This window comes from Marmota flaviventris, unplaced genomic scaffold, assembly GCF_047511675.1.
Source record: "Marmota flaviventris isolate mMarFla1 unplaced genomic scaffold, mMarFla1.hap1 Scaffold_132, whole genome shotgun sequence".
Lineage (NCBI taxonomy): Eukaryota > Metazoa > Chordata > Mammalia > Rodentia > Sciuridae > Marmota > Marmota flaviventris.
The window spans coordinates 94,392-120,721 of record NW_027287911.1 but is presented as its reverse complement, the minus strand read 5'-3'; the positions used below and the strand labels follow the sequence as shown (position 1 = coordinate 120,721).

The following is a 26,330-nucleotide window of genomic DNA, read 5'->3' as shown; positions in this document are numbered from 1 at the left end:
ACCCGCCTTCCCCAGAACACGGGGCCCACCCGCGGGGCCCGCTCCCTCACCCGTTCCTGCCACACAAGCAGAACCTTGACACCCAGATCCTGGGAGTGGGAGAGTCCATCGAGCGTCTCTGCCTGGGTCCTTCTCTCTTTGCACCACCTCCGCAAGGTCCCTCCTGTGTCTCTACCTCCTTCCCCACCGCCTTCCTCCGTGAGGGTCCCCCTGAGTCTATCTCTCTCTCTGCCTGTCTCTCCCTTTCACTCTCATCGGAGCAGCAGATGTCTCTGTGGGTCCCTGTTCATCCATCTCTCCTTCTCTCTTGTGCCTCTCTTGGCCTGTGAGGAGGCATCCCTGTCTCCATCTCCCACTCAATCCCTCTCTGGCCTTGACTCTCCTCTCTCTCTCTCTCTCTCTCTCTCTCTCTCACACACACACACACACACACACACACACAGAGAGACACACACTCACCCCTCTACCCCCCACCCAACCCCAGCCAACTCACTCTGGGCTGCAAGTCACCAGGTCCATGGTAGCCTGGAGACTGGGCAGTCACAGGTTCTCTCATCTCCCATCTAACTTCCCATGGATGTAAGAGTGGATTCACACATCACCCTTGAAGTGCGCGCAGGACTTCAGGGTGTGTGCTCAGCAGAGGCTGAGAGAGGGCCGAGGAGGCCACAGGGTCTTAGGAGTCTGCGCTGAGAGCCAAGCAAGAGAGCAGATGGCAAAAGAGGGCAGGCGCTCCTGAAAGAGGAGGAAGCAGCCTTCAGAGCAGGCAAGCGGTTCGGGGCCAGGGGGTGGCCATGGAGGACCAGGTGCCAAGAGGAGTTGAAGCCCGGCCGGTGGGGACAGGGAAGCAGAGGCCCCTTGGTCGCGGTCACCGGTCCACCTGCAGAGGACAGGACAAGACGCAGGGCCTGACGACCCGGTGGGCGCGTGTCCCCGCAACGCAACCACCGCTCCCCTCCCTCCCCCCTCTCCCCCCTGCAATGCTTGCAGGGGAGGGGGCTTTCCGTCTGGTGAGGCCGCCGACTAAGCTCCCACAGGGGTTTGAATCAGGGTGCTTCTTCCACAGGCGGTCCTTTCCTGGACACTGGACAGAGGGGTCTATGCCCTTCCTCAGGGCGGTGCTGTGCACGTGCTGGTCGTTGACTGGTACCAACAAGGCGCAGAGCCCTCCGACCTTGGCATTGGGTCCGAAGGGGGTGACTGCGGTGGCTTTGCAGAGTGGGCCCGAAACTCAGGGCGAGGCACGACCCCAGCGGCGCACTTCTGAGCCTGGCCGGGCGACTGACTGACTGGGAGCCAGCGGGCCGCTGCCCCCGGCCACCCTCTGCCCGGTTTTCCCTGAGTCCCTGAGTGTGTTCCTCCCTCCTGCCCTCCCTGTGCGTGGCTCCACTCGCCAGGCACGCTCAGGGGACGTGTGTGGCCGGCGGCTGGCCATTGCCCAGTCGGACTGCATTTCCGCCTGGGGCGCTGGGCCTGTGTCAGGGTCCCTGGGGTGTCCGAGGGGGGTGCCCGCCTGCCTCTCCGCCCCTGGCTCTCTGGGCTCCGGGCTAGGCTAGGCTAGGTTCGCGCGCGCGGGACACTGAAACGGCCAGGGCTTCTGGGCTTCTCCGCCTGGCGAAAGGCGGGGTGGGCGTGGCGGTGGGGGGCCGGGGGTCCGTGGGGGGGTTGGGGTCGCGGGAGGCCTGGGCCTTGGCGAGGAGCGGCGGTGGAGGCCAGGCCACGCCAGGCCACGCCAGGCCGGGGCGGGGCGGTGCGATCCCTGCGGGCGCTTGGTGGGGCTCGCGGTAGGTGGAGCCAGGTGGAGAGGGGCGGTGTTGGAGGCGGGACTCAGCCAGTCCCAGTCTCCCAGGACCCCTGGGCCGCTGCCCGGTGGAGTCAGGTCGGAGCGGAGCGTGAGAGCCCCCAGCCTTGAGTTGAGTTGGGTTGGGCTGCGCTGTTGTGGGGCGGGCGAGGGAGGCCCCCTGCGACCACCCCCTCCGATTTCCCCCCTCCACCCCCCTCCCGTCCCCTGGACTGAAGGGTGGAACCCGGAGCAGGCTCTTGAGGCGCCCCCGGGCGGCCCTCCCCGTCTACGGCCATACCACCCTGAACGCGCCCGATCTCATCTGATCTCGGAAGCTAAGCAGGGTCGGGCCTGGTTAGTACTTGGATGGGAGACCGCCTGGGAATACCGGGTGCTGTAGGCTTTTGCGCCCCCTTCCCACACACACTTTTAACTTGCGTGGCCCCGAGAGACAGGCCGTGACCCCCGGGCCCTCGGGCCAGGGCGCAGGCGCAGCCCTGGGCTGCCGGTCGCTGTCCCTTCAGGCCTGCGGCTGGCCTCCCGACGACCAGCGCCCAGCGCCTGCAACAAGGCCCACAGGCCTGGCTCTCCCCAGGGACGCTAGGACACTCACTCCATGAGACCCCGCTGAGCCGAGCCAGGTCCAGGCCACGACCCTCCATGTGCACCCAGACCGACCCCCCCACCCCTCGGCCTGGAGGATGGGGTGTGTGGGGGGGCGACACCCGCCTTCCCCCAGAACACGGGGCCCACCCGCGGGCCCGCTCCCTCACCCGTTCCTGCCACACAAGCAGAACCTTGACACCCAGATCCTGGGAGTGGGAGAGTCCATGGAGCGTCTCTGCCTGGGTCCTTCTCTCTTTGCACCACCTCCGCAAGGTCCCTCCTGTGTCTCTACCTCCTTCCCCACCGCCTTCCTCCGTGAGGGTCCCCCTGAGTCTATCTCTCTCTCTGCCTGTCTCTCCCTTTCACTCTCATCGGAGCAGCAGATGTCTCTGTGGGTCCCTGTTCATCCATCTCTCCTTCTCTCTTGTGCCTCTCTTGGCCTGTGAGGAGGCATCCCTGTCTCCATCTCCCACTCAATCCCTCTCTGGCCTTGACTCTCCTCTCTCTCTCTCTCTCTCTCTCTCTCTCTCTCTCTCTCTCACACACACACACACACACACACACAAACACACACACACACACACAGAGACACACACTCACCCCTCTACCCCCCACCCAACCCCAGCCAACTCACTCTGGGCTGCAAGTCACCAGGTCCATGGTAGCCTGGAGACTGGGCAGTCACAGGTTCTCTCATCTCCCATCTAACTTCCCATGGATGTAAGAGTGGATTCACACATCACCCTTGAAGTGCGCGCAGGACTTCAGGGTGTGTGCTCAGCAGAGGCTGAGAGAGGGCCGAGGAGGCCACAGGGTCTTAGGAGTCTGCGCTGAGAGCCAAGCAAGAGAGCAGATGGCAAAAGAGGGCAGGCGCTCCTGAAAGAGGAGGAAGCAGCCTTCAGAGCAGGCAAGCGGTTCGGGGCCAGGGGGTTGCCATGGAGGACCAGGTGCCAAGAGGAGTTGAAGCCCGGCCGGTGGGGACAGGGAAGCAGAGGCCCCTTGGTCGCGGTCACCGGTCCACCTGCAGAGGACAGGACAAGACGCAGGGCCTGACGACCCGGTGGGCGCGTGTCCCCGCAACGCAACCACCGCTCCCCTCCCTCCCCCCTCTCCCCCCTGCAATGCTTGCAGGGGAGGGGGCTTTCCGTCTGGTGAGGCCGCCGACTAAGCTCCCACAGGGGTTTGAATCAGGGTGCTTCTTCCACAGGCGGTCCTTTCCTGGACACTGGACAGAGGGGTCTATGCCCTTCCTCAGGGCGGTGCTGTGCACGTGCTGGTCGTTGACTGGTACCAACAAGGCGCAGAGCCCTCCGACCTTGGCATTGGGTCCGAAGGGGGTGACTGCGGTGGCTTTGCAGAGTGGGCCCGAAACTCAGGGCGAGGCACGACCCCAGCGGCGCACTTCTGAGCCTGGCCGGGCGACTGACTGACTGGGAGCCAGCGGGCCGCTGCCCCCGGCCACCCTCTGCCCGGTTTTCCCTGAGTCCCTGAGTGTGTTCCTCCCTCCTGCCCTCCCTGTGCGTGGCTCCACTCGCCAGGCACGCTCAGGGGACGTGTGTGGCCGGCGGCTGGCCATTGCCCAGTCGGACTGCATTTCCGCCTGGGGCGCTGGGCCTGTGTCAGGGTCCCTGGGGTGTCCGAGGGGGGTGCCCGCCTGCCTCTCCGCCCCTGGCTCTCTGGGCTCCGGGCTAGGCTAGGCTAGGTTCGCGCGCGCGGGACACTGAAACGGCCAGGGCTTCTGGGCTTCTCCGCCTGGCGAAAGGCGGGGTGGGCGTGGCGGTGGGGGGCCGGGGGTCCGTGGGGGGGTTGGGGTCGCGGGAGGCCTGGGCCTTGGCGAGGAGCGGCGGTGGAGGCCAGGCCACGCCAGGCCACGCCAGGCCGGGGCGCGGCGGTGCGATCCCTGCGGGCGCTTGGTGGGGCTCGCGGTAGGTGGAGCCAGGTGGAGAGGGGCGGTGTTGGAGGCGGGACTCAGCCAGTCCCAGTCTCCCAGGACCCCTGGGCCGCTGCCCGGTGGAGTCAGGTCGGAGCGGAGCGTGAGAGCCCCCAGCCTTGAGTTGAGTTGGGTTGGGCTGCGCTGTTGTGGGGCGGGCGAGGGAGGCCCCCTGCGACCACCCCCTCCGATTTCCCCCCTCCACCCCCCTCCCGTCCCCTGGACTGAATGGTGGAACCCGGAGCAGGCTCTTGAGGCGCCCCCGGGCGGCCCTCCCCGTCTACGGCCATACCACCCTGAACGCGCCGGATCTCGTCTGATCTCGGAAGCTAAGCAGGGTCGGGCCTGGTTAGTACTTGGATGGGAGACCGCCTGGGAATACCGGGTGCTGTAGGCTTTTGCGCCCCCTTCCCACACACACTTTTAACTTGCGTGGCCCCGAGAGACAGGCCGTGACCCCCGGGCCCTCGGGCCAGGGCGCAGGCGCAGCCCTGGGCTGCCGGTCGCTGTCCCTTCAGGCCTGCGGCTGGCCTCCCGACGACCAGCGCCCAGCGCCTGCAACAAGGCCCACAGGCCTGGCTCTCCCCAGGGACGCTAGGACACTCACTCCATGAGACCCCGCTGAGCCGAGCCAGGTCCAGGCCACGACCCTCCATGTGCACCCAGACCGACCCCCCCACCCCTCGGCCTGGAGGATGGGGTGTGTGGGGGGGCGACACCCGCCTTCCCCAGAACACGGGGCCCACCCGCGGGGCCCGCTCCCTCACCCGTTCCTGCCACACAAGCAGAACCTTGACACCCAGATCCTGGGAGTGGGAGAGTCCATCGAGCGTCTCTGCCTGGGTCCTTCTCTCTTTGCACCACCTCCGCAAGGTCCCTCCTGTGTCTCTACCTCCTTCCCCACCGCCTTCCTCCGTGAGGGTCCCCCTGAGTCTATCTCTCTCTCTGCCTGTCTCTCCTTTTCACTCTCATCGGAGCAGCAGATGTCTCTGTGGGTCCCTGTTCATCCATCTCTCCTTCTCTCTTGTGCCTCTCTTGGCCTGTGAGGAGGCATCCCTGTCTCCATCTCCCACTCAATCCCTCTCTGGCCTTGACTCTCCTCTCTCTCTCTCTCTCTCTCTCTCTCTCTCTCTCACACACACACACACACACACACACACACAGAGACACACACTCACCCCTCTACCCCCCACCCAACCCCAGCCAACTCACTCTGGGCTGCAAGTCACCAGGTCCATGGTAGCCTGGAGACTGGGCAGTCACAGGTTCTCTCATCTCCCATCTAACTTCCCATGGATGTAAGAGTGGATTCACACATCACCCTTGAAGTGCGCGCAGGACTTCAGGGTGTGTGCTCAGCAGAGGCTGAGAGAGGGCCGAGGAGGCCACAGGGTCTTAGGAGTCTGCGCTGAGAGCCAAGCAAGAGAGCAGATGGCAAAAGAGGGCAGGCGCTCCTGAAAGAGGAGGAAGCAGCCTTCAGAGCAGGCAAGCGGTTCGGGGCCAGGGGGTTGCCATGGAGGACCAGGTGCCAAGAGGAGTTGAAGCCCGGCCGGTGGGGACAGGGAAGCAGAGGCCCCTTGGTCGCGGTCACCGGTCCACCTGCAGAGGACAGGACAAGACGCAGGGCCTGACGACCCGGTGGGCGCGTGTCCCCGCAACGCAACCACCGCTCCCCTCCCTCCCCCCTCTCCCCCCTGCAATGCTTGCAGGGGAGGGGGCTTTCCGTCTGGTGAGGCCGCCGACTAAGCTCCCACAGGGGTTTGAATCAGGGTGCTTCTTCCACAGGCGGTCCTTTCCTGGACACTGGACAGAGGGGTCTATGCCCTTCCTCAGGGCGGTGCTGTGCACGTGCTGGTCGTTGACTGGTACCAACAAGGCGCAGAGCCCTCCGACCTTGGCATTGGGTCCGAAGGGGGTGACTGCGGTGGCTTTGCAGAGTGGGCCCGAAACTCAGGGCGAGGCACGACCCCAGCGGCGCACTTCTGAGCCTGGCCGGGCGACTGACTGACTGGGAGCCAGCGGGCCGCTGCCCCCGGCCACCCTCTGCCCGGTTTTCCCTGAGTCCCTGAGTGTGTTCCTCCCTCCTGCCCTCCCTGTGCGTGGCTCCACTCGCCAGGCACGCTCAGGGGACGTGTGTGGCCGGCGGCTGGCCATTGCCCAGTCGGACTGCATTTCCGCCTGGGGCGCTGGGCCTGTGTCAGGGTCCCTGGGGTGTCCGAGGGGGGTGCCCGCCTGCCTCTCCGCCCCTGGCTCTCTGGGCTCCGGGCTAGGCTAGGCTAGGTTCGCGCGCGCGGGACACTGAAACGGCCAGGGCTTCTGGGCTTCTCCGCCTGGCGAAAGGCGGGGTGGGCGTGGCGGTGGGGGGCCGGGGGTCCGTGGGGGGGTTGGGGTCGCGGGAGGCCTGGGCCTTGGCGAGGAGCGGCGGAGGAGGCCAGGCCACGCCAGGCCACGCCAGGCCGGGGCGGGGCGGGGCGATCCCTGCGGGCGCTTGGTGGGGCTCGCGGTAGGTGGAGTCAGGTGGAGAGGGGCGGTGTTGGAGGCGGGACTCAGCCAGTCCCAGTCTCCCAGGACCCCTGGGCCGCTGCCCGGTGGAGTCAGGTCGGAGCGGAGCGTGAGAGCCCCCAGCCTTGAGTTGAGTTGGGTTGGGCTGCGCTGTTGTGGGGCGGGCGAGGGAGGCCCCCTGCGACCACCCCCTCCGATTTCCCCCCTCCACCCCCCTCCCGTCCCCTGGACTGAATGGTGGAACCCGGAGCAGGCTCTTGAGGCGCCCCCGGGCGGCCCTCCCCGTCTACGGCCATACCACCCTGAACGCGCCCGATCTCGTCTGATCTCGGAAGCTAAGCAGGGTCGGGCCTGGTTAGTACTTGGATGGGAGACCGCCTGGGAATACCGGGTGCTGTAGGCTTTTGCGCCCCCTTCCCACACACACTTTTAACTTGCGTGGCCCCGAGAGACAGGCCGTGACCCCCGGGCCCTCGGGCCAGGGCGCAGGCGCAGCCCTGGGCTGCCGGTCGCTGTCCCTTCAGGCCTGCGGCTGGCCTCCCGACGACCAGCGCCCAGCGCCTGCAACAAGGCCCACAGGCCTGGCTCTCCCCAGGGACGCTAGGACACTCACTCCATGAGACCCCGCTGAGCCGAGCCAGGTCCAGGCCACGACCCTCCATGTGCACCCAGACCGACCCCCCCACCCCTCGGCCTGGAGGATGGGGTGTGTGGGGGGGCGACACCCGCCTTCCCCAGAACACGGGGCCCACCCGCGGGGCCCGCTCCCTCACCCGTTCCTGCCACACAAGCAGAACCTTGACACCCACATCCTGGGAGTGGGAGAGTCCATCGAGCGTCTCTGCCTGGGTCCTTCTCTCTTTGCACCACCTCCGCAAGGTCCCTCCTGTGTCTCTACCTCCTTCCCCACCGCCTTCCTCCGTGAGGGTCCCCCTGAGTCTATCTCTCTCTCTGCCTGTCTCTCCCTTTCACTCTCATCGGAGCAGCAGATGTCTCTGTGGGTCCCTGTTCATCCATCTCTCCTTCTCTCTTGTGCCTCTCTTGGCCTGTGAGGAGGCATCCCTGTCTCCATCTCCCACTCAATCCCTCTCTGGCCTTGACTCTCCTCTCTCTCTCTCTCTCTCTCTCTCTCTCTCTCTCTCTCACACACACACACACACACACACAAACACACACACACACACAGAGACACACACTCACCCCTCTACCCCCCACCCAACCCCAGCCAACTCACTCTGGGCTGCAAGTCACCAGGTCCATGGTAGCCTGGAGACTGGGCAGTCACAGGTTCTCTCATCTCCCATCTAACTTCCCATGGATGTAAGAGTGGATTCACACATCACCCTTGAAGTGCGCGCAGGACTTCAGGGTGTGTGCTCAGCAGAGGCTGAGAGAGGGCCGAGGAGGCCACAGGGTCTTAGGAGTCTGCGCTGAGAGCCAAGCAAGAGAGCAGATGGCAAAAGAGGGCAGGCGCTCCTGAAAGAGGAGGAAGCAGCCTTCAGAGCAGGCAAGCGGTTCGGGGCCAGGGGGTTGCCATGGAGGACCAGGTGCCAAGAGGAGTTGAAGCCCGGCCGGTGGGGACAGGGAAGCAGAGGCCCCTTGGTCGCGGTCACCGGTCCACCTGCAGAGGACAGGACAAGACGCAGGGCCTGACGACCCGGTGGGCGCGTGTCCCCGCAACGCAACCACCGCTCCCCTCCCTCCCCCCTCTCCCCCCTGCAATGCTTGCAGGGGAGGGGGCTTTCCGTCTGGTGAGGCCGCCGACTAAGCTCCCACAGGGGTTTGAATCAGGGTGCTTCTTCCACAGGCGGTCCTTTCCTGGACACTGGACAGAGGGGTCTATGCCCTTCCTCAGGGCGGTGCTGTGCACGTGCTGGTCGTTGACTGGTACCAACAAGGCGCAGAGCCCTCCGACCTTGGCATTGGGTCCGAAGGGGGTGACTGCGGTGGCTTTGCAGAGTGGGCCCGAAACTCAGGGCGAGGCACGACCCCAGCGGCGCACTTCTGAGCCTGGCCGGGCGACTGACTGACTGGGAGCCAGCGGGCCGCTGCCCCCGGCCACCCTCTGCCCGGTTTTCCCTGAGTCCCTGAGTGTGTTCCTCCCTCCTGCCCTCCCTGTGCGTGGCTCCACTCGCCAGGCACGCTCAGGGGACGTGTGTGGCCGGCGGCTGGCCATTGCCCAGTCGGACTGCATTTCCGCCTGGGGCGCTGGGCCTGTGTCAGGGTCCCTGGGGTGTCCGAGGGGGGTGCCCGCCTGCCTCTCCGCCCCTGGCTCTCTGGGCTCCGGGCTAGGCTAGGCTAGGTTCGCGCGCGCGGGACACTGAAACGGCCAGGGCTTCTGGGCTTCTCCGCCTGGCGAAAGGCGGGGTGGGCGTGGCGGTGGGGGGCCGGGGGTCCGTGGGGGGGTTGGGGTCGCGGGAGGCCTGGGCCTTGGCGAGGAGCGGCGGAGGAGGCCAGGCCACGCCAGGCCACGCCAGGCCGGGGCGGGGCGGGGCGATCCCTGCGGGCGCTTGGTGGGGCTCGCGGTAGGTGGAGTCAGGTGGAGAGGGGCGGTGTTGGAGGCGGGACTCAGCCAGTCCCAGTCTCCCAGGACCCCTGGGCCGCTGCCCGGTGGAGTCAGGTCGGAGCGGAGCGTGAGAGCCCCCAGCCTTGAGTTGAGTTGGGTTGGGCTGCGCTGTTGTGGGGCGGGCGAGGGAGGCCCCCTGCGACCACCCCCTCCGATTTCCCCCCTCCACCCCCCTCCCGTCCCCTGGACTGAATGGTGGAACCCGGAGCAGGCTCTTGAGGCGCCCCCGGGCGGCCCTCCCCGTCTACGGCCATACCACCCTGAACGCGCCCGATCTCGTCTGATCTCGGAAGCTAAGCAGGGTCGGGCCTGGTTAGTACTTGGATGGGAGACCGCCTGGGAATACCGGGTGCTGTAGGCTTTTGCGCCCCCTTCCCACACACACTTTTAACTTGCGTGGCCCCGAGAGACAGGCCGTGACCCCCGGGCCCTCGGGCCAGGGCGCAGGCGCAGCCCTGGGCTGCCGGTCGCTGTCCCTTCAGGCCTGCGGCTGGCCTCCCGACGACCAGCGCCCAGCGCCTGCAACAAGGCCCACAGGCCTGGCTCTCCCCAGGGACGCTAGGACACTCACTCCATGAGACCCCGCTGAGCCGAGCCAGGTCCAGGCCACGACCCTCCATGTGCACCCAGACCGACCCCCCCACCCCTCGGCCTGGAGGATGGGGTGTGTGGGGGGGCGACACCCGCCTTCCCCAGAACACGGGGCCCACCCGCGGGGCCCGCTCCCTCACCCGTTCCTGCCACACAAGCAGAACCTTGACACCCAGATCCTGGGAGTGGGAGAGTCCATCGAGCGTCTCTGCCTGGGTCCTTCTCTCTTTGCACCACCTCCGCAAGGTCCCTCCTGTGTCTCTACCTCCTTCCCCACCGCCTTCCTCCGTGAGGGTCCCCCTGAGTCTATCTCTCTCTCTGCCTGTCTCTCCCTTTCACTCTCATCGGAGCAGCAGATGTCTCTGTGGGTCCCTGTTCATCCATCTCTCCTTCTCTCTTGTGCCTCTCTTGGCCTGTGAGGAGGCATCCCTGTCTCCATCTCCCACTCAATCCCTCTCTGGCCTTGACTCTCCTCTCTCTCTCTCTCTCTCTCTCTCTCTCTCTCTCTCTCTCACACACACACACACACACACACAAACACACACACACACACAGAGACACACACTCACCCCTCTACCCCCCACCCAACCCCAGCCAACTCACTCTGGGCTGCAAGTCACCAGGTCCATGGTAGCCTGGAGACTGGGCAGTCACAGGTTCTCTCATCTCCCATCTAACTTCCCATGGATGTAAGAGTGGATTCACACATCACCCTTGAAGTGCGCGCAGGACTTCAGGGTGTGTGCTCAGCAGAGGCTGAGAGAGGGCCGAGGAGGCCACAGGGTCTTAGGAGTCTGCGCTGAGAGCCAAGCAAGAGAGCAGATGGCAAAAGAGGGCAGGCGCTCCTGAAAGAGGAGGAAGCAGCCTTCAGAGCAGGCAAGCGGTTCGGGGCCAGGGGGTTGCCATGGAGGACCAGGTGCCAAGAGGAGTTGAAGCCCGGCCGGTGGGGACAGGGAAGCAGAGGCCCCTTGGTCGCGGTCACCGGTCCACCTGCAGAGGACAGGACAAGACGCAGGGCCTGACGACCCGGTGGGCGCGTGTCCCCGCAACGCAACCACCGCTCCCCTCCCTCCCCCCTCTCCCCCCTGCAATGCTTGCAGGGGAGGGGGCTTTCCTTCTGGTGAGGCCGCCGACTAAGCTCCCACAGGGGTTTGAATCAGGGTGCTTCTTCCACAGGCGGTCCTTTCCTGGACACTGGACAGAGGGGTCTATGCCCTTCCTCAGGGCGGTGCTGTGCACGTGCTGGTCGTTGACTGGTACCAACAAGGCGCAGAGCCCTCCGACCTTGGCATTGGGTCCGAAGGGGGTGACTGCGGTGGCTTTGCAGAGTGGGCCCGAAACTCAGGGCGAGGCACGACCCCAGCGGCGCACTTCTGAGCCTGGCCGGGCGACTGACTGACTGGGAGCCAGCGGGCCGCTGCCCCCGGCCACCCTCTGCCCGGTTTTCCCTGAGTCCCTGAGTGTGTTCCTCCCTCCTGCCCTCCCTGTGCGTGGCTCCACTCGCCAGGCACGCTCAGGGGACGTGTGTGGCCGGCGGCTGGCCATTGCCCAGTCGGACTGCATTTCCGCCTGGGGCGCTGGGCCTGTGTCAGGGTCCCTGGGGTGTCCGAGGGGGGTGCCCGCCTGCCTCTCCGCCCCTGGCTCTCTGGGCTCCGGGCTAGGCTAGGCTAGGTTCGCGCGCGCGGGACACTGAAACGGCCAGGGCTTCTGGGCTTCTCCGCCTGGCGAAAGGCGGGGTGGGCGTGGCGGTGGGGGGCCGGGGGTCCGTGGGGGGGTTGGGGTCGCGGGAGGCCTGGGCCTTGGCGAGGAGCGGCGGTGGAGGCCAGGCCACGCCAGGCCACGCCAGGCCGGGGCGGGGCGGTGCGATCCCTGCGGGCGCTTGGTGGGCCTCGCGGTAGGTGGAGCCAGGTGGAGAGGGGCGGTGTTGGAGGCGGGACTCAGCCAGTCCCAGTCTCCCAGGACCCCTGGGCCGCTGCCCGGTGGAGTCAGGTCGGAGCGGAGCGTGAGAGCCCCCAGCCTTGAGTTGAGTTGGGTTGGGCTGCGCTGTTGTGGGGCGGGCGAGGGAGGCCCCCTGCGACCACCCCCTCCGATTTCCCCCCTCCACCCCCCTCCCGTCCCCTGGACTGAAGGGTGGAACCCGGAGCAGGCTCTTGAGGCGCCCCCGGGCGGCCCTCCCCGTCTACGGCCATACCACCCTGAACGCGCCCGATCTCGTCTGATCTCGGAAGCTAAGCAGGGTCGGGCCTGGTTAGTACTTGGATGGGAGACCGCCTGGGAATACCGGGTGCTGTAGGCTTTTGCGCCCCCTTCCCACACACACTTTTAACTTGCGTGGCCCCGAGAGACAGGCCGTGACCCCCGGGCCCTCGGGCCAGGGCGCAGGCGCAGCCCTGGGCTGCCGGTCGCTGTCCCTTCAGGCCTGCGGCTGGCCTCCCGACGACCAGCGCCCAGCGCCTGCAACAAGGCCCACAGGCCTGGCTCTCCCCAGGGACGCTAGGACACTCACTCCATGAGACCCCGCTGAGCCGAGCCAGGTCCAGGCCACGACCCTCCATGTGCACCCAGACCGACCCCCCCACCCCTCGGCCTGGAGGATGGGGTGTGTGGGGGGGCGACACCCGCCTTCCCCAGAACACGGGGCCCACCCGCGGGGCCCGCTCCCTCACCCGTTCCTGCCACACAAGCAGAACCTTGACACCCAGATCCTGGGAGTGGGAGAGTCCATCGAGCGTCTCTGCCTGGGTCCTTCTCTCTTTGCACCACCTCCGCAAGGTCCCTCCTGTGTCTCTACCTCCTTCCCCACCGCCTTCCTCCGTGAGGGTCCCCCTGAGTCTATCTCTCTCTCTGCCTGTCTCTCCCTTTCACTCTCATCGGAGCAGCAGATGTCTCTGTGGGTCCCTGTTCATCCATCTCTCCTTCTCTCTTGTGCCTCTCTTGGCCTGTGAGGAGGCATCCCTGTCTCCATCTCCCACTCAATCCCTCTCTGGCCTTGACTCTCCTCTCTCTCTCTCTCTCTCTCTCACACACACACACACACACACACACACAGAGAGAGACACACACTTACCCCTCTACCCCCCACCCAACCCCAGCCAACTCACTCTGGGCTGCAAGTCACCAGGTCCATGGTAGCCTGGAGACTGGGCAGTCACAGGTTCTCTCATCTCCCATCTAACTTCCCATGGATGTAAGAGTGGATTCACACATCACCCTTGAAGTGCGCGCAGGACTTCAGGGTGTGTGCTCAGCAGAGGCTGAGAGAGGGCCGAGGAGGCCACAGGGTCTTAGGAGTCTGCGCTGAGAGCCAAGCAAGAGAGCAGATGGCAAAAGAGGGCAGGCGCTCCTGAAAGAGGAGGAAGCAGCCTTCAGAGCAGGCAAGCGGTTCGGGGCCAGGGGGTTGCCATGGAGGACCAGGTGCCAAGAGGAGTTGAAGCCCGGCCGGTGGGGACAGGGAAGCAGAGGCCCCTTGGTCGCGGTCACCGGTCCACCTGCAGAGGACAGGACAAGACGCAGGGCCTGACGACCCGGTGGGCGCGTGTCCCCGCAACGCAACCACCGCTCCCCTCCCTCCCCCCTCTCCCCCCTGCAATGCTTGCAGGGGAGGGGGCTTTCCGTCTGGTGAGGCCGCCGACTAAGCTCCCACAGGGGTTTGAATCAGGGTGCTTCTTCCACAGGCGGTCCTTTCCTGGACACTGGACAGAGGGGTCTATGCCCTTCCTCAGGGCGGTGCTGTGCACGTGCTGGTCGTTGACTGGTACCAACAAGGCGCAGAGCCCTCCGACCTTGGCATTGGGTCCGAAGGGGGTGACTGCGGTGGCTTTGCAGAGTGGGCCCGAAACTCAGGGCGAGGCACGACCCCAGCGGCGCACTTCTGAGCCTGGCCGGGCGACTGACTGACTGGGAGCCAGCGGGCCGCTGCCCCCGGCCACCCTCTGCCCGGTTTTCCCTGAGTCCCTGAGTGTGTTCCTCCCTCCTGCCCTCCCTGTGCGTGGCTCCACTCGCCAGGCACGCTCAGGGGACGTGTGTGGCCGGCGGCTGGCCATTGCCCAGTCGGACTGCATTTCCGCCTGGGGCGCTGGGCCTGTGTCAGGGTCCCTGGGGTGTCCGAGGGGGGTGCCCGCCTGCCTCTCCGCCCCTGGCTCTCTGGGCTCCGGGCTAGGCTAGGCTAGGTTCGCGCGCGCGGGACACTGAAACGGCCAGGGCTTCTGGGCTTCTCCGCCTGGCGAAAGGCGGGGTGGGCGTGGCGGTGGGGGGCCGGGGGTCCGTGGGGGGGGTTGGGGTCGCGGGAGGCCTGGGCCTTGGCGAGGAGCGGCGGTGGAGGCCAGGCCACGCCAGGCCACGCCAGGCCGGGGCGGGGCGGTGCGATCCCTGCGGGCGCTTGGTGGGGCTCGCGGTAGGTGGAGCCAGGTGGAGAGGGGCGGTGTTGGAGGCGGGACTCAGCCAGTCCCAGTCTCCCAGGACCCCTGGGCCGCTGCCCGGTGGAGTCAGGTCGGAGCGGAGCGTGAGAGCCCCCAGCCTTGAGTTGAGTTGGGTTGGGCTGCGCTGTTGTGGGGCGGGCGAGGGAGGCCCCCTGCGACCACCCCCTCCGATTTCCCCCCTCCACCCCCCTCCCGTCCCCTGGACTGAAGGGTGGAACCCGGAGCAGGCTCTTGAGGCGCCCCCGGGCGGCCCTCCCCGTCTACGGCCATACCACCCTGAACGCGCCCGATCTCGTCTGATCTCGGAAGCTAAGCAGGGTCGGGCCTGGTTAGTACTTGGATGGGAGACCGCCTGGGAATACCGGGTGCTGTAGGCTTTTGCGCCCCCTTCCCACACACACTTTTAACTTGTGTGGCCCCGAGAGACAGGCCGTGACCCCCGGGCCCTCGGACCAGGGCGCAGGCGCAGCCCTGGGCTGCCGGTCGCTGTCCCTTCAGGCCTGCGGCTGGCCTCCCGACGACCAGCGCCCAGCGCCTGCAACAAGGCCCACAGGCCTGGCTCTCCCCAGGGACGCTAGGACACTCACTCCATGAGACCCCGCTGAGCCGAGCCAGGTCCAGGCCACGACCCTCCATGTGCACTCAGACCGACCCCCCCACCCCTCGGCCTGGAGGATGGGGTGTGTGGGGGGGCGACACCCGCCTTCCCCAGAACACGGGGCCCACCCGCGGGGCCCGCTCCCTCACCCGTTCCTGCCACACAAGCAGAACCTTGACACCCAGATCCTGGGAGTGGGAGAGTCCATCGAGCGTCTCTGCCTGGGTCCTTCTCTCTTTGCACCACCTCCGCAAGGTCCCTCCTGTGTCTCTACCTCCTTCCCCACCGCCTTCCTCCGTGAGGGTCCCCCTGAGTCTATCTCTCTCTCTGCCTGTCTCTCCTTTTCACTCTCATCGGAGCAGCAGATGTCTCTGTGGGTCCCTGTTCATCCATCTCTCCTTCTCTCTTGTGCGTCTCTTGGCCTGTGAGGAGGCATCCCTGTCTCCATCTCCCACTCAATCCCTCTCTGGCCTTGACTCTCCTCTCTCTCTCTCTCTCTCTCTCTCTCTCTCTCTCTCTACACACACACACACACACACACACAAACACACACACACACACAGAGACACACACTCACCCCTCTACCCCCCACCCAACCCCAGCCAACTCACTCTGGGCTGCAAGTCACCAGGTCCATGGTAGCCTGGAGACTGGGCAGTCACAGGTTCTCTCATCTCCCATCTAACTTCCCATGGATGTAAGAGTGGATTCACACATCACCCTTGAAGTGCGCGCAGGACTTCAGGGTGTGTGCTCAGCAGAGGCTGAGAGAGGGCCGAGGAGGCCACAGGGTCTTAGGAGTCTGCGCTGAGAGCCAAGCAAGAGAGCAGATGGCAAAAGAGGGCAGGCGCTCCTGAAAGAGGAGGAAGCAGCCTTCAGAGCAGGCAAGCGGTTCGGGGCCAGGGGGTTGCCATGGAGGACCAGGTGCCAAGAGGAGTTGAAGCCCGGCCGGTGGGGACAGGGAAGCAGAGGCCCCTTGGTCGCGGTCACCGGTCCACCTGCAGAGGACAGGACAAGACGCAGGGCCTGACGACCCGGTGGGCGCGTGTCCCCGCAACGCAACCACCGCTCCCCTCCCTCCCCCCTCTCCCCCCTGCAATGCTTGCAGGGGAGGGGGCTTTCCGTCTGGTGAGGCCGCCGACTAAGCTCCCACAGGGGTTTGAATCAGGGTGCTTCTTCCACAGGCGGTCCTTTCCTGGACACTGGACAGAGGGGTCTATGCCCTTCCTCAGGGCGGTGCTGTGCACGTGCTGGTCGTTGACTGGTACCAACAAGGCGCAGAGCCCTCCGACCTTGGCATTGGGTCCGAAGGGGGTGACTGCGGTGGCTTTGCAGAGTGGGCCCGAAACTCAGGGCGAGGCACGACCCCAGCGGCGCACTTCTGAGCCTGGCCGGGCGACTGACTGACTGGGAGCCAGCGGGCCGCTGCCCCCGGCCACCCTCTGCCCGGTTTTCCCTGAGTCCCTGAGTGTGTTCCTCCCTCCTGCCCTCCCTGTGCGTGGCTCCACTCGCCAGGCACGCTCAGGGGACGTGTGTGGCCGGCGGCTGGCCATTGCCCAGTCGGACTGCATTTCCGCCTGGGGCGCTGGGCCTGTGTCAGGGTCCCTGGGGTGTCCGAGGGGGGTGCCCGCCTGCCTCTCCGCCCCTGGCTCTCTGGGCTCCGGGCTAGGCTAGGCTAGGTTCGCGCGCGCGGGACACTGAAACGGCCAGGGCTTCTGGGCTTCTCCGCCTGGCGAAAGGCGGGGTGGGCGTGGCGGTGGGGGGCCGGGGGTCCGTGGGGGGGTTGGGGTCGCGGGAGGCCTGGGCCTTGGCGAGGAGCGGCGGTGGAGGCCAGGCCACGCCAGGCCACGCCAGGCCGGGGCGGGGCGGTGCGATCCCTGCGGGCGCTTGGTGGGGCTCGCGGTAGGTGGAGCCAGGTGGAGAGGGGCGGTGTTGGAGGCGGGACTCAGCCAGTCCCAGTCTCCCAGGACCCCTGGGCCGCTGCCCGGTGGAGTCAGGTCGGAGCGGAGCGTGAGAGCCCCCAGCCTTGAGTTGAGTTGGGTTGGGCTGCGCTGTTGTGGGGCGGGCGAGGGAGGCCCCCTGCGACCACCCCCTCCGATTTCCCCCCTCCACCCCCCTCCCGTCCCCTGGACTGAAGGGTGGAACCCGGAGCAGGCTCTTGAGGCGCCCCCGGGCGGCCCTCCCCGTCTACGGCCATACCACCCTGAACGCGCCCGATCTCGTCTGATCTCGGAAGCTAAGCAGGGTCGGGCCTGGTTAGTACTTGGATGGGAGACCGCCTGGGAATACCGGGTGCTGTAGGCTTTTGCGCCCCCTTCCCACACACACTTTTAACTTGCGTGGCCCCGAGAGACAGGCCGTGACCCCCGGGCCCTCGGGCCAGGGCGCAGGCGCAGCCCTGGGCTGCCGGTCGCTGTCCCTTCAGGCCTGCGGCTGGCCTCCCGACGACCAGCGCCCAGCGCCTGCAACAAGGCCCACAGGCCTGGCTCTCCCCAGGGACGCTAGGACACTCACTCCATGAGACCCCACTGAGCCGAGCCAGGTCCAGGCCACGACCCTCCATGTGCACCCAGACCGACCCCCCCACCCCTCGGCCTGGAGGATGGGGTGTGTGGGGGGGCGACACCCGCCTTCCCCAGAACACGGGGCCCACCCGCGGGGCCCGCTCCCTCACCCGTTCCTGCCACACAAGCAGAACCTTGACACCCAGATCCTGGGAGTGGGAGAGTCCATCGAGCGTCTCTGCCTGGGTCCTTCTCTCTTTGCACCACCTCCGCAAGGTCCCTCCTGTGTCTCTACCTCCTTCCCCACCGCCTTCCTCCGTGAGGGTCCCCCTGAGTCTATCTCTCTCTCTGCCTGTCTCTCCCTTTCACTCTCATCGGAGCAGCAGATGTCTCTGTGGGTCCCTGTTCATCCATCTCTCCTTCTCTCTTGTGCGTCTCTTGGCCTGTGAGGAGGCATCCCTGTCTCCATCTCCCACTCAATCCCTCTCTGGCCTTGACTCTCCTCTCTCTCTCTCTCTCTCTCTCTCTCTCTCTCTCACACACACACACACACACACACACACAAACACACACACACACACAGAGACACACACTCACCCCTCTACCCCCCACCCAACCCCAGCCAACTCACTCTGGGCTGCAAGTCACCAGGTCCATGGTAGCCTGGAGACTGGGCAGTCACAGGTTCTCTCATCTCCCATCTAACTTCCCATGGATGTAAGAGTGGATTCACACATCACCCTTGAAGTGCGCGCAGGACTTCAGGGTGTGTGCTCAGCAGAGGCTGTGAGAGGGCCGAGGAGGCCACAGGGTCTTAGGAGTCTGCGCTGAGAGCCAAGCAAGAGAGCAGATGGCAAAAGAGGGCAGGCGCTCCTGAAAGAGGAGGAAGCAGCCTTCAGAGCAGGCAAGCGGTTCGGGGCCAGGGGGTTGCCATGGAGGACCAGGTGCCAAGAGGAGTTGAAGCCCGGCCGGTGGGGACAGGGAAGCAGAGGCCCCTTGGTCGCGGTCACCGGTCCACCTGCAGAGGACAGGACAAGACGCAGGGCCTGACGACCCGGTGGGCGCGTGTCCCCGCAACGCAACCACCGCTCCCCTCCCTCCCCCCTCTCCCCCCTGCAATGCTTGCAGGGGAGGGGGCTTTCCTTCTGGTGAGGCCGCCGACTAAGCTCCCACAGGGGTTTGAATCAGGGTGCTTCTTCCACAGGCGGTCCTTTCCTGGACACTGGACAGAGGGGTCTATGCCCTTCCTCAGGGCGGTGCTGTGCACGTGCTGGTCGTTGACTGGTACCAACAAGGCGCAGAGCCCTCCGACCTTGGCATTGGGTCCGAAGGGGGTGACTGCGGTGGCTTTGCAGAGTGGGCCCGAAACTCAGGGCGAGGCACGACCCCAGCGGCGCACTTCTGAGCCTGGCCGGGCGACTGACTGACTGGGAGCCAGCGGGCCGCTGCCCCCGGCCACCCTCTGCCCGGTTTTCCCTGAGTCCCTGAGTGTGTTCCTCCCTCCTGCCCTCCCTGTGCGTGGCTCCACTCGCCAGGCACGCTCAGGGGACGTGTGTGGCCGGCGGCTGGCCATTGCCCAGTCGGACTGCATTTCCGCCTGGGGCGCTGGGCCTGTGTCAGGGTCCCTGGGGTGTCCGAGGGGGGTGCCCGCCTGCCTCTCCGCCCCTGGCTCTCTGGGCTCCGGGCTAGGCTAGGCTAGGTTCGCGCGCGCGGGACACTGAAACGGCCAGGGCTTCTGGGCTTCTCCGCCTGGCGAAAGGCGGGGTGGGCGTGGCGGTGGGGGGCCGGGGGTCCGTGGGGGGGTTGGGGTCGCGGGAGGCCTGGGCCTTGGCGAGGAGCGGCGGTGGAGGCCAGGCCACGCCAGGCCACGCCAGGCCGGGGCGGGGCGGTGCGATCCCTGCGGGCGCTTGGTGGGGCTCGCGGTAGGTGGAGCCAGGTGGAGAGGGGCGGTGTTGGAGGCGGGACTCAGCCAGTCCCAGTCTCCCAGGACCCCTGGGCCGCTGCCCGGTGGAGTCAGGTCGGAGCGGAGCGTGAGAGCCCCCAGCCTTGAGTTGAGTTGGGTTGGGCTGCGCTGTTGTGGGGCGGGCGAGGGAGGCCCCCTGCGACCACCCCCTCCGATTTCCCCCCTCCACCCCCCTCCCGTCCCCTGGACTGAAGGGTGGAACCCGGAGCAGGCTCTTGAGGCGCCCCCGGGCGGCCCTCCCCGTCTACGGCCATACCACCCTGAACGCGCCCGATCTCGTCTGATCTCGGAAGCTAAGCAGGGTCGGGCCTGGTTAGTACTTGGATGGGAGACCGCCTGGAAATACCGGGTGCTGTAGGCTTTTGCGCCCCCTTCCCACACACACTTTTAACTTGCGTGGCCCCGAGAGACAGGCCGTGACCCCCGGGCCCTCGGGCCAGGGCGCAGGCGCAGCCCTGGGCTGCCGGTCGCTGTCCCTTCAGGCCTGCGGCTGGCCTCCCGACGACCAGCGCCCAGCGCCTGCAACAAGGCCCACAGGCCTGGCTCTCCCCAGGGACGCTAGGACACTCACTCCATGAGACCCCGCTGAGCCGAGCCAGGTCCAGGCCACGACCCTCCATGTGCACCCAGACCGACCCCCCCACCCCTCGGCCTGGAGGATGGGGTGTGTGGGGGGGCGACACCCGCCTTCCCCAGAACACGGGGCCCACCCGCGGGGCCCGCTCCCTCACCCGTTCCTGCCACACAAGCAGAACCTTGACACCCAGATCCTGGGAGTGGGAGAGTCCATGGAGCGTCTCTGCCTGGGTCCTTCTCTCTTTGCACCACCTCCGCAAGGTCCCTCCTGTGTCTCTACCTCCTTCCCCACCGCCTTCCTCCGTGAGGGTCCCCCTGAGTCTATCTCTCTCTCTGCCTGTCTCTCCCTTTCACTCTCATCGGAGCAGCAGATGTCTCTGTGGGTCCCTGTTCATCCATCTCTCCTTCTCTCTTGTGCCTCTCTTGGCCTGTGAGGAGGCATCCCTGTCTCCATCTCCCACTCAATCCCTCTCTGGCCTTGACTCTCCTCTCTCTCTCTCTCTCTCTCTCTCTCTCTCTCTCTCTCACACACACACACACACACACACACACACAAACACACACACACACACAGAGACACACACTCACCCCTCTACCCCCCACCCAACCCCAGCCAACTCACTCTGGGCTGCAAGTCACCAGGTCCATGGTAGCCTGGAGACTGGGCAGTCACAGGTTCTCTCATCTCCCATCTAACTTCCCATGGATGTAAGAGTGGATTCACACATCACCCTTGAAGTGCGCGCAGGACTTCAGGGTGTGTGCTCAGCAGAGGCTGAGAGAGGGCCGAGGAGGCCACAGGGTCTTAGGAGTCTGCGCTGAGAGCCAAGCAAGAGAGCAGATGGCAAAAGAGGGCAGGCGCTCCTGAAAGAGGAGGAAGCAGCCTTCAGAGCAGGCAAGCGGTTCGGGGCCAGGGGGTTGCCATGGAGGACCAGGTGCCAAGAGGAGTTGAAGCCCGGCCGGTGGGGACAGGGAAGCAGAGGCCCCTTGGTCGCGGTCACCGGTCCACCTGCAGAGGACAGGACAAGACGCAGGGCCTGACGACCCGGTGGGCGCGTGTCCCCGCAACGCAACCACCGCTCCCCTCCCTCCCCCCTCTCCCCCCTGCAATGCTTGCAGGGGAGGGGGCTTTCCGTCTGGTGAGGCCGCCGACTAAGCTCCCACAGGGGTTTGAATCAGGGTGCTTCTTCCACAGGCGGTCCTTTCCTGGACACTGGACAGAGGGGTCTATGCCCTTCCTCAGGGCGGTGCTGTGCACGTGCTGGTCGTTGACTGGTACCAACAAGGCGCAGAGCCCTCCGACCTTGGCATTGGGTCCGAAGGGGGTGACTGCGGTGGCTTTGCAGAGTGGGCCCGAAACTCAGGGCGAGGCACGACCCCAGCGGCGCACTTCTGAGCCTGGCCGGGCGACTGACTGACTGGGAGCCAGCGGGCCGCTGCCCCCGGCCACCCTCTGCCCGGTTTTCCCTGAGTCCCTGAGTGTGTTCCTCCCTCCTGCCCTCCCTGTGCGTGGCTCCACTCGCCAGGCACGCTCAGGGGACGTGTGTGGCCGGCGGCTGGCCATTGCCCAGTCGGACTGCATTTCCGCCTGGGGCGCTGGGCCTGTGTCAGGGTCCCTGGGGTGTCCGAGGGGGGTGCCCGCCTGCCTCTCCGCCCCTGGCTCTCTGGGCTCCGGGCTAGGCTAGGCTAGGTTCGCGCGCGCGGGACACTGAAACGGCCAGGGCTTCTGGGCTTCTCCGCCTGGCGAAAGGCGGGGTGGGCGTGGCGGTGGGGGGCCGGGGGTCCGTGGGGGGGTTGGGGTCGCGGGAGGCCTGGGCCTTGGCGAGGAGCGGCGGTGGAGGCCAGGCCACGCCAGGCCACGCCAGGCCGGGGCGGGGCGGTGCGATCCCTGCGGGCGCTTGGTGGGGCTCGCGGTAGGTGGAGCCAGGTGGAGAGGGGCGGTGTTGGAGGCGGGACTCAGCCAGTCCCAGTCTCCCAGGACCCCTGGGCCGCTGCCCGGTGGAGTCAGGTCGGAGCGGAGCGTGAGAGCCCCCAGCCTTGAGTTGAGTTGGGTTGGGCTGCGCTGTTGTGGGGCGGGCGAGGGAGGCCCCCTGCGACCACCCCCTCCGATTTCCCCCCTCCACCCCCCTCCCGTCCCCTGGACTGAAGGGTGGAACCCGGAGCAGGCTCTTGAGGCGCCCCCGGGCGGCCCTCCCCGTCTACGGCCATACCACCCTGAACGCGCCCGATCTCGTCTGATCTCGGAAGCTAAGCAGGGTCGGGCCTGGTTAGTACTTGGATGGGAGACCGCCTGGGAATACCGGGTGCTGTAGGCTTTTGCGCCCCCTTCCCACACACACTTTTAACTTGCGTGGCCCCGAGAGACAGGCCGTGACCCCCGGGCCCTCGGGCCAGGGCGCAGGCGCAGCCCTGGGCTGCCGGTCGCTGTCCCTTCAGGCCTGCGGCTGGCCTCCCGACGACCAGCGCCCAGCGCCTGCAACAAGGCCCACAGGCCTGGCTCTCCCCAGGGACGCTAGGACACTCACTCCATGAGACCCCGCTGAGCCGAGCCAGGTCCAGGCCACGACCCTCCATGTGCACCCAGACCGACCCCCCCACCCCTCGGCCTGGAGGATGGGGTGTGTGGGGGGGCGACACCCGCCTTCCCCAGAACACGGGGCCCACCCGCGGGGCCCGCTCCCTCACCCGTTCCTGCCACACAAGCAGAACCTTGACACCCAGATCCTGGGAGTGGGAGAGTCCATGGAGCGTCTCTGCCTGGGTCCTTCTCTCTTTGCACCACCTCCGCAAGGTCCCTCCTGTGTCTCTACCTCCTTCCCCACCGCCTTCCTCCGTGAGGGTCCCCCTGAGTCTATCTCTCTCTCTGCCTGTCTCTCCCTTTCACTCTCATCGGAGCAGCAGATGTCTCTGTGGGTCCCTGTTCATCCATCTCTCCTTCTCTCTTGTGCGTCTCTTGGCCTGTGAGGAGGCATCCCTGTCTCCATCTCCCACTCAATCCCTCTCTGGCCTTGACTCTCCTCTCTCTCTCTCTCTCTCTCTCTCTCTCTCTCTCTCTCTCACACACACACACACACACACACACAAACACACACACACACACAGAGACACACACTCACCCCTCTACCCCCCACCCAACCCCAGCCAACTCACTCTGGGCTGCAAGTCACCAGGTCCATGGTAGCCTGGAGACTGGGCAGTCACAGCTTCTCTCATCTCCCATCTAACTTCCCATGGATGTAAGAGTGGATTCACACATCACCCTTGAAGTGCGTGCAGGACTTCAGGGTGTGTGCTCAGCAGAGGCTGAGAGAGGGCCGAGGAGGCCACAGGGTCTTAGGAGTCTGCGCTGAGAGCCAAGCAAGAGAGCAGATGGCAAAAGAGGGCAGGCGCTCCTGAAAGAGGAGGAAGCAGCCTTCAGAGCAGGCAAGCGGTTCGGGGCCAGGGGGTTGCCATGGAGGACCAGGTGCCAAGAGGAGTTGAAGCCCGGCCGGTGGGGACAGGGAAGCAGAGGCCCCTTGGTCGCGGTCACCGGTCCACCTGCAGAGGACAGGACAAGACGCAGGGCCTGACGACCCGGTGGGCGCGTGTCCCCGCAACGCAACCACCGCTCCCCTCCCTCCCCCCTCTCCCCCCTGCAATGCTTGCAGGGGAGGGGGCTTTCCGTCTGGTGAGGCCGCCGACTAAGCTCCCACAGGGGTTTGAATCAGGGTGCTTCTTCCACAGGCGGTCCTTTCCTGGACACTGGACAGAGGGGTCTATGCCCTTCCTCAGGGCGGTGCTGTGCACGTGCTGGTCGTTGACTGGTACCAACAAGGCGCAGAGCCCTCCGACCTTGGCATTGGGTCCGAAGGGGGTGACTGCGGTGGCTTTGCAGAGTGGGCCCGAAACTCAGGGCGAGGCACGACCCCAGCGGCGCACTTCTGAGCCTGGCCGGGCGACTGACTGACTGGGAGCCAGCGGGCCGCTGCCCCCGGCCACCCTCTGCCCGGTTTTCCCTGAGTCCCTGAGTGTGTTCCTCCCTCCTGCCCTCCCTGTGCGTGGCTCCACTCGCCAGGCACGCTCAGGGGACGTGTGTGGCCGGCGGCTGGCCATTGCCCAGTCGGACTGCATTTCCGCCTGGGGCGCTGGGCCTGTGTCAGGGTCCCTGGGGTGTCCGAGGGGGGTGCCCGCCTGCCTCTCCGCCCCTGGCTCTCTGGGCTCCGGGCTAGGCTAGGCTAGGTTCGCGCGCGCGGGACACTGAAACGGCCAGGGCTTCTGGGCTTCTCCGCCTGGCGAAAGGCGGGGTGGGCGTGGCGGTGGGGGGCCGGGGGTCCGTGGGGGGGTTGGGGTCGCGGGAGGCCTGGGCCTTGGCGAGGAGCGGCGGAGGAGGCCAGGCCACGCCAGGCCACGCCAGGCCGGGGCGGGGCGGGGCGATCCCTGCGGGCGCTTGGTGGGGCTCGCGGTAGGTGGAGCCAGGTGGAGAGGGGCGGTGTTGGAGGCGGGACTCAGCCAGTCCCAGTCTCCCAGGACCCCTGGGCCGCTGCCCGGTGGAGTCAGGTCGGAGCGGAGCGTGAGAGCCCCCAGCCTTGAGTTGAGTTGGGTTGGGCTGCGCTGTTGTGGGGCGGGCGAGGGAGGCCCCCTGCGACCACCCCCTCCGATTTCCCCCCTCCACCCCCCTCCCGTCCCCTGGACTGAAGGGTGGAACCCCGAGCAGGCTCTTGAGGCGCCCCCGGGCGGCCCTCCCCGTCTACGGCCATACCACCCTGAACGCGCCCGATCTCGTCTGATCTCGGAAGCTAAGCAGGGTCGGGCCTGGTTAGTACTTGGATGGGAGACCGCCTGGGAATACCGGGTGCTGTAGGCTTTTGCGCCCCCTTCCCACACACACTTTTAACTTGCGTGGCCCCGAGAGACAGGCCGTGACCCCCGGGCCCTCGGGCCAGGGCGCAGGCGCAGCCCTGGGCTGCCGGTCGCTGTCCCTTCAGGCCTGCGGCTGGCCTCCCGACGACCAGCGCCCAGCGCCTGCAACAAGGCCCACAGGCCTGGCTCTCCCCAGGGACGCTAGGACACTCACTCCATGAGACCCCGCTGAGCCGAGCCAGGTCCAGGCCACGACCCTCCATGTGCACCCAGACCGACCCCCCCACCCCTCGGCCTGGAGGATGGGGTGTGTGGGGGGGCGACACCCGCCTTCCCCAGAACACGGGGCCCACCCGCGGGGCCCGCTCCCTCACCCGTTCCTGCCACACAAGCAGAACCTTGACACCCAGATCCTGGGAGTGGGAGAGTCCATCGAGCGTCTCTGCCTGGGTCCTTCTCTCTTTGCACCACCTCCGCAAGGTCCCTCCTGTGTCTCTACCTCCTTCCCCACCGCCTTCCTCCGTGAGGGTCCCCCTGAGTCTATCTCTCTCTCTGCCTGTCTCTCCCTTTCACTCTCATCGGAGCAGCAGATGTCTCTGTGGGTCCCTGTTCATCCATCTCTCCTTCTCTCTTGTGCCTCTCTTGGCCTGTGAGGAGGCATCCCTGTCTCCATCTCCCACTCAATCCCTCTCTGGCCTTGACTCTCCTCTCTCTCTCTCTCTCTCTCTCTCTCTCTCTCTCTCTCACACACACACACACACACAAACACACACACACACACAGAGACACACACTCACCCCTCTACCCCCCACCCAACCCCAGCCAACTCACTCTGGGCTGCAAGTCACCAGGTCCATGGTAGCCTGGAGACTGGGCAGTCACAGGTTCTCTCATCTCCCATCTAACTTCCCATGGATGTAAGAGTGGATTCACACATCACCCTTGAAGTGCGCGCAGGACTTCAGGGTGTGTGCTCAGCAGAGGCTGAGAGAGGGCCGAGGAGGCCACAGGGTCTTAGGAGTCTGCGCTGAGAGCCAAGCAAGAGAGCAGATGGCAAAAGAGGGCAGGCGCTCCTGAAAGAGGAGGAAGCAGCCTTCAGAGCAGGCAAGCGGTTCGGGGCCAGGGGGTTGCCATGGAGGACCAGGTGCCAAGAGGAGTTGAAGCCCGGCCGGTGGGGACAGGGAAGCAGAGGCCCCTTGGTCGCGGTCACCGGTCCACCTGCAGAGGACAGGACAAGACGCAGGGCCTGACGACCCGGTGGGCGCGTGTCCCCGCAACGCAACCACCGCTCCCCTCCCTCCCCCCTCTCCCCCCTGCAATGCTTGCAGGGGAGGGGGCTTTCCGTCTGGTGAGGCCGCCGACTAAGCTCCCACAGGGGTTTGAATCAGGGTGCTTCTTCCACAGGCGGTCCTTTCCTGGACACTGGACAGAGGGGTCTATGCCCTTCCTCAGGG

At 66.4% G+C, this 26,330-nt stretch overlaps 10 non-coding genes across 10 annotated transcripts; all 10 read left to right on the top strand.

The window, feature by feature from the left end:
* The first annotated feature begins 2,067 nt into the window (after nt 1-2,067).
* Nucleotides 2,068-2,186, top strand: LOC139703882 (5S ribosomal RNA). The gene has a single exon (XR_011705960.1). It is a non-coding gene; the product is annotated as a 5S ribosomal RNA (ribosomal RNA).
* Nucleotides 2,187-4,597: 2,411 nt separating this feature from the next.
* Nucleotides 4,598-4,716, top strand: LOC139703866 (5S ribosomal RNA). The gene has a single exon (XR_011705945.1). It is a non-coding gene; the product is annotated as a 5S ribosomal RNA (ribosomal RNA).
* Nucleotides 4,717-7,105: 2,389 nt separating this feature from the next.
* LOC139703909 (5S ribosomal RNA) lies at nt 7,106-7,224 on the top strand. The gene has a single exon (XR_011705987.1). It is a non-coding gene; the product is annotated as a 5S ribosomal RNA (ribosomal RNA).
* A 2,405-nt stretch (nt 7,225-9,629) lies between these two features.
* Nucleotides 9,630-9,748, top strand: LOC139703908 (5S ribosomal RNA). The gene has a single exon (XR_011705986.1). It is a non-coding gene; the product is annotated as a 5S ribosomal RNA (ribosomal RNA).
* Nucleotides 9,749-12,155: 2,407 nt separating this feature from the next.
* LOC139703907 (5S ribosomal RNA) lies at nt 12,156-12,274 on the top strand. Its single transcript, XR_011705985.1, has one exon. It is a non-coding gene; the product is annotated as a 5S ribosomal RNA (ribosomal RNA).
* A 2,380-nt stretch (nt 12,275-14,654) lies between these two features.
* On the top strand, nt 14,655-14,773 carry LOC139703906 (5S ribosomal RNA). The gene has a single exon (XR_011705984.1). It is a non-coding gene; the product is annotated as a 5S ribosomal RNA (ribosomal RNA).
* Nucleotides 14,774-17,179: 2,406 nt separating this feature from the next.
* LOC139703905 (5S ribosomal RNA) lies at nt 17,180-17,298 on the top strand. The gene has a single exon (XR_011705983.1). It is a non-coding gene; the product is annotated as a 5S ribosomal RNA (ribosomal RNA).
* Nucleotides 17,299-19,703: 2,405 nt separating this feature from the next.
* Nucleotides 19,704-19,822, top strand: LOC139703863 (5S ribosomal RNA). Its single transcript, XR_011705942.1, has one exon. It is a non-coding gene; the product is annotated as a 5S ribosomal RNA (ribosomal RNA).
* A 2,411-nt stretch (nt 19,823-22,233) lies between these two features.
* LOC139703904 (5S ribosomal RNA) lies at nt 22,234-22,352 on the top strand. The gene has a single exon (XR_011705982.1). It is a non-coding gene; the product is annotated as a 5S ribosomal RNA (ribosomal RNA).
* Nucleotides 22,353-24,761: 2,409 nt separating this feature from the next.
* LOC139703903 (5S ribosomal RNA) lies at nt 24,762-24,880 on the top strand. The gene has a single exon (XR_011705981.1). It is a non-coding gene; the product is annotated as a 5S ribosomal RNA (ribosomal RNA).
* Nucleotides 24,881-26,330: the final 1,450 nt, after the last annotated feature.